Consider the following 11,426-nt stretch of genomic DNA (forward strand, 5'->3'; position numbering starts at 1 on the left):
AAAGAGTGGTTTGTCTACCACGTGATTGTCTTGTTCTTAAATTGACATTTCCCCTTGAGCAGTGATATTGTAGGAATCTGAGAAAACGTTCCATAGATGCGTAACAACCGATAGTCTGGTACTATTAGAATTATTAAAATAATTAAAATTAAATATAAAAAGAAGGATAAAATTTTAAATAATTTATTTAGTATGAATGCTTAGTTTTAATCTCTTTCTCTCTCTCTTTTTATATATATATATATATATATATATATATATATATAAAATAAAACTAACACCTTATATATATATATATATATATATATATATATATATAAACTAAAAATATTATTCTACTCTTAATAAATAAAACTATATAAATATTATTTAATATTTTCTCTCAAACTCATGATGTGAGAATTACAAATATCAAGAGTTTATCAACCACAAAACAAAAATAAGAGATGGAATGTGTTTTGATAAAGAAATTTACAAGGAAAAAGGAATAAAAGGTAAAACAATAGTGTCATACTTGAGATGATAACAAGTAAAATGATAATCGATCTTAATGTGCTTAATTCGCTCATCAAAAACCGAGCTGTAAGTAATTTGAATAGAACTCTCGTTGCCACAATACATAGGAGTAGGATGATAAAAAAAAACTCTCATATCAATAAGTAACCAGCGTAACCAAACAATCTATTTGGTAATAGATGTCATGGCATAAAATTCTACTTCAATGGATGATTGAGAAACAATAGATTGTTTCTTACTCTTCCAAGAAATAAAAGAATCACCTAAAAAGATACAAAACCTAATAACAGACTTGTAATCTGTGGAATCACTACCATGATCAACATCAAAATATGCATGCAACTCCAAGGAAGAGGTGGGTGGAAGTAAAATACTCTGAAAAACTGTACCTCAAAGATATTACAAAATATAAAGAACAACTACTTAGTGAACAGTAGTAGGAGAAGCAACAAACTTAGTAATAATATGAATAGCATATGCAATATCTGGATGAGTAATGATGAGATATATCAAACTCTCAACAATAGTGTGGTATCAAGTAGAATCTATCAAAAGTAAACCATCAAAAGAAGAGTACCTCACATTAACTTCAATAGGAGTATATACAGTTTTGTTATCAATAAGTCTAGCCCGCTCAAGAATATCTGTAACATATTTCGACTGAGAAAAAAGATAACCTCTAGGTGAGTATGCTACCTCAATACCCAGGAAATATCAAAGATAATCCAAATTCTTCATTTCAAATTGTCTAGCCAACTTTATTTTCAAGACTGAAATACCATCAATGTCATCACCATTAATAATCATGTCATCAACATATAAAGACAGAATGATACAACCTGCATCAGTGCACTTAATAAAAAAAGCAGAATCATGACTACTAGAAACAAAACCAAAAGATGAGACCACAATAAAGAATTTCTAAAACCAAGCATAGGGTGCTTGTTTGAGACCATATAATATTTTCTTAAGCTTACAAACATATTCAGAGTCATGTAAAATACCAGGAGAAAGTGTCATATAAACTTCTTCTTGAAAATCTTCATTCAAGAACTTATTTTTAACATCAAGCTGAGAAATATGTCACTGAAAAATCAAAACTATAGAAATAAGAGCACGAATAATAGTCATTTTTGCAACCGGAATAAATATCTCCTCATAATCCATACCATATTGTAGAGATTATCTTTTTGCAACCAATCTAGCTTTGTATTGCTCAATAGACCCATCAGAACTAGTCTTTATTTTATACACCCAATGACAACCAACAACACTTTTAACAGGAGGTAAAGAAATTAGATCTCTAATATCTGTCTTATGCAAAGTAGAAAGTTTCTCATCCATAGCTTGCTGCCAAAGCGAATCAAGAATTGTCTCTTTATATGAAGAGGGCTCAAAGAGACAATAAATAGAGGTTAAAAAGAAAGTAAATGATAAAGAATAACAAGAATAAGCAAAATCTGGTAGTTTTGTGGATTTACGAATATGGATGGACTGACGTAGAGGTGGATCCACAATCTCAAATGAAGCTTAAGAGGCTATAGATGAGAATGGAGCTTTAAGTATGCCATAAAGTAAAGTACCAGTACTTGCAGAGTTATAAGTATAAATTAATTAAACATGGCGAGAGGTATCTGATTGTGCATCAAAAGTATCATTAAGTCTCTTATTTTACATATGTATTTATTATTTTTATTTTTTTTTTATAATAATTGATGTGCTTTTTAGTAATGAAGTTTCTTTTAATGTTTCGATAGGTTCTTGGAGCTTAAATGAATTATTTTAGAAAATTCAACGTTGAAATTCAAAACAAAGAATTGAAGGGAAATTTAGTTGAAGATTGAAGCAAATCTTGGTTCAAATAAGTGCTCCAAATTTTCTCCAAAAAAATCAATTTTATTCCGATTCTAGAAAAGATTATCATATGATCTATTTTAAGCTCAAACTTGCCTTGTGTTTTGTGCAAACTTAAACCATCAAACACTCAATGTTTTAATGCTAATCTTAGCCCAATTAATAGGTACATTTGTATCCTTATTTGATGCTTAAGTTCAGCCCTAAATCAGCCTCCAAATCAACCAAAGCACAATCCATGATCTTACATATCCACACAACAAATAACATTTGATTTATTTTGGGTAATTCATTGATTTAAAAGGGCAAGCACGTGGATGAAAAGCTGGAGGGGACATTGTCACATTATTTTGGGTCAAAATAAGAAAGAAATAGCTCATAATGGAGGAAGAAAAATGTGCACCAAAGTGTTTTCCAAGCTGTCCTGATTTGATTTTTCAGAACACATTTCGGTGTTATATCCATAACTTTTGACTCAGATGTCAAAATAAGCTGTTCTTTAATGAGATAGAAAGGTGACAGAATTTCCTATAAATATATCTGTAATAGACATATCCAAAAGAGGTTCTAAGAGGGTTGAATTGCTGTTCAAAGTTAGAGTCAAATTTGTGTCGTGTTCTTCTTTATAGATTTCGGTTCTTTAGTTTGTAAAACTTATTATTTTAGTTTGATTCAAGTTATTTCATGTTTATTGAAGTGTTCTTATATATAATCATAATTGGCTAATCTCTTTCTTTGATCCAAATTAAGGATAATGGTGGTTGAGGTGAGTTCTTTAAGATATGAACGAATCTTAATGTTTATCTTCTCGTTTTCTTCATGAATATTTTATTATTGCAAAGAAATTTTTAAAATCATTTAGGTAATGTTATAATCTTGAATTTTTATACACAAATTTTAGTTTTGGTATAGAGATTGCTTGATTCAATTTCTTACTTAATATGAAAGTATTTGTTTATTCTTAAGTAATAATCAATCTTCATCTTTTTAAACTTTATTGTAATATCTTCCAATCTAATATAATCATCATTGATATTAGGTTGAGTTATTTTATATATGTTGAAGGAATCACCAATACATCACCATTACAATCGATTTGGACCAAGACTTACTTTTTCTTGTCATTTAAAATCTAGTTACACTTTTTCATCTTTGAAAACAAATCCATCAATTATTTTCAACTAAGTTATTGTTAATTTAATTTATTTTGAGTTTTTTTGTTACCTAGCTCACCAATACGGTCAAGCAGTATCATTACTAGAATCCTCAAAAAAAGGATCTATATGAATAAAATCTAAAAGTGAAAAGGTTATACTAATAGTGTAAGAATAAGTATGGTGTAAACTTAATATGGACTTTAATGTTTGATACTAACATGTTTTGTATTTGTTATCTTGTTCACTCTTTAATACTTTGCTTGTTAAATGACTAATCTAGATTTATGTTATATAACTCTTGGTACATCAAATACTTGGCACTTTCATAACCCATATTATTTGGTATAACTAACACCTGAATTATGAAAAGAACTTGATTTGTTATTAACATAAGTTATAATTATGAATATGCGACGAGATTTACAAATATTAGCATTAATTGAATAAGATAACTAATATAATCATGTTAACAATTTATAATCTAATTGGAACCTCCTTTGTGTGTGGTTTTCAATTGAATAATAAGAATTTATACTATATTTATTTGACATACTATTAATGGATCCTTTCTCATGCAAGGTACTTCAAACACAAACACAGTTCAAGCTCACATGAAATTAGTTTATTTCATGCTAAACATTATGTCGCCATCCTGATTTTTTCATGTCTTTTACAAATTTGAATATCATTTTTATTTCATTATTATTATTTCCAGGTAAAAAAGTGGTACATGGTTGATGTATACCATATCACTTACCAAGTGCATACATCATTAACAATGCATGGCCATCAATCTTTTTCCCCCTAAAAGAATGATTTTAATAATTTGAACGTGTAGAGTTGATGAGGAAAGAAGTGGTGGGCATTGGACCACTGATAGAACAAAGGCAAAACAGGGGACGGAACTCTATAGAGATCAAAATAGTGCATCGAAGGGTTTTCAGATTCAATGTCTCATTTGGTGACTTTGCTTGGCAAAAAGAATCCCAAAGTCTCCTAAAGGGATCCCGACAAGCCTGGCTCCAGAAGGGAAAAGCATTAATCACCTTTATTTGAGAGTGAAAGGGAAAGGCAAGACCTGTAGAATCAAAGCTTTTCAAGGCTGACCATGTTTAGCTTGTAAAAGACACTAAACATGTACACATCTATCGTAGGGTGTAGGGGGCCCTGAGGCTCTCTTTTTTGAGGGTGACCAATCCCTATCTGGAATCTCCTGCTCATATATGTGGTAGAGCCTAGACTACACATTTTTTTTCTTTACTTTGTTATCAAGAAATTTTACCATGATCATAGAGTAAATAGAAGTAGCTCCTCCCTAAATCTACTTTCAATTCATGCTGAGATTGCTCCAAAAAAAAAATCTTATACTCGCCTTATTTAAGTTTGAATTTGAAATAATAACATATGATATAAAAACATTGATCATACATGTTTAACGTCACCTCAAAATTAATAAAGGAAAAGTAAACTCTCAGAGAACTGAGCATCATGGGTCAAATATAAAACCCTATAATGATGCATGCTTTACCCAAACCCGTTTGGGTGGAATTTGTTTGTTAAGCAAAAAGTGACAGGGGGAGAATTGCAAAAAGAAAGACGAAAAAAAAAAAAGTTTCCAATGGTGGTTGGTGTGGCGGTGGAGGCCATATAGTGTACGTTAAAAAAATCTAAAAAAATCTGCTTTAATTAGGATTCACTTTTGAGATATTAATTTAAAAAAATGCAATTGTTGATAGTGGATTTATGGCATTATACATAGGAGGCAGTTTTCTCATATGGTAACAAAATCCCACCCCTTTTTCCTTACTATATATCTTTCTATATTCTATATATATAAGCCTTCTACGTTCACCTCTTTAGTTTGAATATGTCCATCTCTCTCTCTCTCTCTCTCTCTCTCCATATATGTGTGTGATTGTGTGCCTTGTGTTTCACCAGATTAACTCGTTCTCTTTGCAAGAAGATCAATAAAGGATTTGTGTCACTCATCAATGGAAGCAAGAAACGGATTCGAAAGGGAAGGGAGATGCATAAAAGAAGAAGGTGACATGGGTTATGCCTGGCTCCCTGTATGCCACAAGCAAAGACCAATCTTTTGTTTTAGATGGGCTGTTGCCGGTGGCGTGCGAGGAGCCAAGCATACTCTCTCTTTCTCTATCTGTGTGTATACGTGCGTGCGTGCGTTGATCATTCTTCTGCTAAACTTTTATGTATTACTTCGATGCTTCTACATGTCCTTCCGATATTTATTTTCCCTTGTTCATAGAGTATTTTCTCATCTTGAAAATCAGGCATGATCAATTATATAGAAAGGCTTTTATTTTGTTCGAAAAAATGAAAGCAAGAAGCACTTTTGTATCCATTGATCACCAGAATTTTGTTTTTCAAAACAAATATTATATGCCATAGATCACTGCTTGTTCTTTGCATGTGCATCAGGTCTAAGAGAACTCACATGTATACTGCTTGCAAATTAAATGGTAAATTTATTTCTTAAAAAATAAATAAATAATGTTTGGTTACTCTTTTGAGGGAGTAGAGATGCATGGAGATAATTGGGATAAAATCATGTCTTTAATTCACTAATTAAACATAACTTATTTAATTCTTATCATGATGAATAATTTCGTGCTTGATAAGTTTATTTCTTGTAGTTGTTTTGCTTTTTAAATATGGTGTTAATTGCTTAGACAACACTAAATTATTTTACTATATATATATATATAACCCACATTGAACAAGCTCTTTTGATATAAGGGTTTTTGTTTTTTGTCTTGATTTGGATCTAATTGGAAGAGCATGCATGTACTCGCAGTGTTTATCTTTATCAGGTTTCAGCATGATCATCACAATTAATAGAGGAATATTGATGGTGTGGCCTCTCCCTTCTTGCAAGGAATATATTTCTCCCATGAACTTTAATTTGATGATTCGATTCCCACTTAGCTACCAATCTATGCAGCAGAAAAGCTTAAGGGCCATACTCTGATCAAGAACTACTTTCTCAAAGCTCGGAGAGAGCATCATTGCAATTTGCTAATGTTTTTATTCCTCCATTGTGGTTTACAGTAGTGTTACTTTTTTTCCTCAACTACGGAAGAACATTAATATTTGTTTTCCTGCGTGTGTGTACTAAGTGGTTGGCATACATATTTATATTTGTAGTAAACTAGCTAGTTGCTCATTTGTTACTCTCTCTCTCTCTCTACACACACACACACACACACTCTACAGGTGGAGGGATCGATTAACATGGTATTGATGTAGGGAATGAGTGGTAAATAGATTGTAAGAGGTAGAAATTAAAAAAATATTTTGTTTACATTGCTATGATTAATTAATTTGAAATGTTTTTTAAGAGTATTTTTTATTAAAAACATATTGAAATGATGTTTTGTTTTTTATATCAACATATTAAAAATATTTAAAATAATATAAAGGAGTGTCAAAGAGCACTATCATTAAACTTAAAACGCACTGGAAAATATTTAACTCCTACTTTTTTTATCAGCACGACTAATTTCCTGTCATTGTTATGAGAATATCTTATGTCCACATCATATTTGTTCATGGGTGAGGGATGTTACGGAAACATTATGGAAGCTCATGCATGAAAACCACACGCATGCTCATATATAAATAAGGGCGTGTGTGTGTATATATACACCAATAAATTTCTATCCATAAACTCGTAGGTAAAATACATATTGATAAATTATAAATGTAAATGCTAATAAATTTTTGTTTCAAAAATCATTAAATCTAATAATGTAAATGATATATATATTATTGAAATCCATAATGATTTGTAAGCATGTGAACAATATTTTTCATACGAAACCACTATTTCTTTTAATTGTTTATATAATATCAACTAATATTACACACAATCATTTATAGTATAATTATTTTAATTTACTAATACAGAAATAGATGATACTATTTGTGATTATAGTAGATTTCAGTCACATTTTAAAGATAGTTAAAATATATCAAATACTGATGAAGATAAAATTACATATGAGTATTTTATATGTTTTTTTATTGGCTTCATGATTCCGATGACAACTAGAAGGATTATTTGAACGTACAAAAATTTAAATTTATAATAAATACTTAATTTTTATATTAATTTCTTTTATTTTATATATTTTAATTATTTTCTTTTTTTGTTCAATATATTTTTTAAAATATATATATTTTAAAATATTACTAAGAGGGTTAGCAATAGAACACGTCATTCAATATATTTCAGAGAGTTACAAAAAAATCACTTAAAATATTACTATCAATGTTATCTCACTGACATACTTATCAATCTTATTATGTTGATGGTATACTATATTTACAGTAAAAATACTAGTGAAAAAAGAAAAACTTCAATGGAATTATATATAATTTTTCTATTAAAAATATATTAAATTTATCGATAAATATACTAACTAAATGAAATGGGCAATTTTTTTAGCATACATTGTCCATTTATAAATTTATCTATAAATTTATTATTGATGGACTCAATAATAGATCATAAATTACCACAAGAATTTAACAAATTATTTCTAGCCATGAACTCATCAATAAAATATGTATTAATAGACTATAAGTATAAACTATTATTGAAATCATGAGTACATAAACAATATATATATATTACAAAACCACTAGTTGTTTTAGTTTGTTCTATAATATCCACTAATAATTAATTTAATTTCGTAATATAGAAATAGATGATACTATCTGTGAACACAGTCGATTCTTCCAAACGTGGGGCTCATGAAATTTGACAATTCAATTGCGTCCTTTTCCGTGCTGGCCCGGATTCAGATTGTTTGAAAAGGAAGCAGAGCACATAAATTCCGGTCAATATTTTCGCCCCGTGACTTGCGCACGTTGATGAAACACTGTAGGGTACCGCTGTTCTACCAACAATGTCCGAGCGCGAGAGAGGGAGAGAGAGAAAGAATTCTCTTAACCTAATCTTTGTACTTTTCTTATGCTTTGTTTTTAACGGTTTATTTATGGGTTTTATAATACTGTGTCATCATTGTTTTTTAAAATATATTTTTATTTAAAACTTTATTAAAATAATATTTTTTATTTTGAATTACTTTTTATATTAGCACATTAAAATAATTTGAAAATGTTAAAAAAATATATTAATTAAAAATAATTAAAAAATATATAAATTTTTTAAAAAATATTTTTAAAATACAAAAATAAATAGTTATTATTATATAAAAAACATTTTCAACTATCTAGATTAAATTTCATATATCGCGTTCTGAACGAAAAATTTTATGATGTTTAAATTATAAGTACAATTTACTTGTTGCATGGAAAGAGATAAACATAAAAAAAAATTTAAAAATAATATAAAAATACTAAAAAAATATTAATTTAAAACAAATTAAAATTAAAAAAATTCTAAAAATAATTTCAAAATATAAAAATAAACAATTACTATTATGTAAAAAAAACATTTTCAGGTATCGAGATTAAATTTCATATATCACGTTTTGCAGGAGAAATCTTATGATACTTAAATTACAAGTACAAGTTACTTGTTGTATGGAAAGGGATCCGCACAAAAAAAAAGATCTTATAATAAAATAGTTTCTCTATCTCTCCTATGATATAAGTATAAGATGATATATATATATATATATATATATATATATAAAGTATAAGATGATTAGTAACATAATATTTTATATTCTGGACAGGTGCCCTGTCTTTTAAATTAACGTATTTATAAGAAATTTCACAAAATGATAAGAAGGTGGACAATCCACTTGATGTCTTTTCAAGATGCAATGCATGTTAAAGTTTTTAAATTTGTTATTGGATTATGGATTAGATGAATTGATTCAATTTAATGAAATGATATCATTTTATAAAAACATTAAAGTAAAAACATTATATTAATAAATAAATAAATGTTAGTTAAATTAGGTTTTAACTTAATCACAACTTAATTTATAAAATCAATTAAATTTTGATCAGGTGACTATTTATATAATTTAATATAAGATTATTCTTGATTTGTATCGCTAGATTGACCTACTAAATTAAATAATGCTAATAAATATATTAATTTTTAAGCAATTATTGTATTGAAATCCATAATAATTTGTAAGTATGTGAACAATATTTTTTTTACGAAACCGCTATTTTTTTTAATTTTTTATGTAATATCAACTAAAACCACCATTTCTTTTAATTTTTTATATAATATCAACTAATAATGCACACAATCATTTATGGTATAATTATTTTAATTTACTAATATAGAAATAGATTATACTATTTGTGATCATAGTAGATTTCAATGACATTTCAAAGATAGTTGAAATATATCAAATAATGATGAAGATAAAATTACATGTGAGTATTTTATATGTTTTTTTATTGGCTTCATGATTCCGATGACTACTAAAAGGATTATTTGAATGTACAAAAATTTAAATTTGTAATAATTACTTAATTTTTATATTATTTTATTTTATATTATTTTATATATTTTAATTATTTTCTTCTTTTGTTCAATATATTTTTTAAAATATATATATTTTAAAATATTAACATGATTCAGTATATTTTAGAGAGTTACAAAAAAATCACTACAAATATTATTACCAATGTTATCTCAGCGACATACTTATCAATCGTATTATGTTGATGGTATACTATATTCACCGTAAAAATACTAGTGGAAAAAGAAAAATATCAATAGAATTATATATAATTTTTCTATCAAGAATATGTTAAATTTATCTATCGATGGATATACTAACTAAATGAAATGGGCAATTTTTTTAGCATACATTGTTCATTTATAAAATTATCTGTAAATTTATTATTGATGGACACAGTAATACATCATAAATTACCGGAAAGAGTTTCACAAATTATTTCTATTTATCAACTCATCAATAAAATATGTATTAATAGACTATAAATATAAATATGAACAAACTATTATTGAAATCATGAGTACATAAACAATATGTATATATTACAAAACCACTAGTTGTTTTAGTTTGTTGTATAATATCCACTAATATTGCACATAATCATATTTGTGGTACAATTAATTTAATTTCGTAATATAGAAATAGATGATACTATCTGTGAACACAGTCGATTCTTCCACATTTCGAAGACTCGGTAAGTAATTGAATATGAAACGTGGGGCTCATGTATTTGTTTTTCACCCATGAAATTTGACAATTCAATTGCGTCCTTTTCCGTGCTGGCCCGGATTCAGATTGTTTGAAAAGGAAGCAGAGCACATAAATTCCGGTCAATATTTTCGCCCCGTGACTTGCGCACGTTGATGAAACACTGTTGGGTACCGCTGTTCTACCAACAATGTCCATGCGAGAGAGAGAGCGAGAGAGAATTCTCTTAACCTAATCTTTGTACTTTTCTTATGCTTTGTTTTTAACGGTTTATTTATGGGTTTTATATTGTTTTTTAAAATATATTAAAATAATATTTTTTATTTTAAATTACTTTTTATATTATCACATTAAAATAATATGAAAATGTTAAAAAAATATATAAATTAAAAATAATTAAAAAAATATATAATTTTTTAAAAAATATTTTTAAAACACAAAAATAAATAATTACTATTATATAAAAAACATTTTCAGGAATTAAGATTAAATTTTATATATCGCGTTCTGAATGAAAAATTTTATAATGTTTAAATTCTTTAAATTTGTTAGATTATGGATTAAATAAATTGATTCAATTTAACGAAATGATATCATTTTATAAAAATATTAAAGTAAAAAAAATATAAATTAAATTAGATTTTAACTGATTCACTCTTAATTAAATTTTGATTAGAAGATTAATTAAATTTTGATTAGGTTAAAATTTATATAA

General features: G+C 27.4%; 2 long non-coding RNA genes across 3 annotated transcripts; one reads left to right on the plus strand and one right to left on the minus strand.

The window, feature by feature from the left end:
- The first annotated feature begins 5,264 nt into the window (after positions 1 to 5,264).
- On the plus strand, positions 5,265 to 6,642 carry LOC105115301 (uncharacterized). Of its 2 annotated transcripts, XR_840316.1 has the most exons (3): positions 5,278 to 5,570; positions 5,967 to 6,007; positions 6,359 to 6,642. It is a non-coding gene; the product is annotated as an uncharacterized LOC105115301 (long non-coding RNA). The 2 variants fall into 2 exon arrangements; XR_840315.1 differs by having other exon boundaries at positions 5,265 to 5,570; positions 5,967 to 6,642.
- LOC105115300 (uncharacterized) lies at positions 5,724 to 6,365 on the minus strand. Its single transcript, XR_840314.1, has 2 exons — positions 6,143 to 6,365; positions 5,724 to 6,097 (listed from the first exon to the last, which is right to left on the minus strand). It is a non-coding gene; the product is annotated as an uncharacterized LOC105115300 (long non-coding RNA).
- Positions 6,643 to 11,426: the final 4,784 nt, after the last annotated feature.

Source organism: Populus euphratica, unplaced genomic scaffold (genome assembly GCF_000495115.2).
Source record: "Populus euphratica unplaced genomic scaffold, PopEup_1.0 scaffold674.1, whole genome shotgun sequence".
NCBI lineage: Eukaryota > Viridiplantae > Streptophyta > Magnoliopsida > Malpighiales > Salicaceae > Populus > Populus euphratica.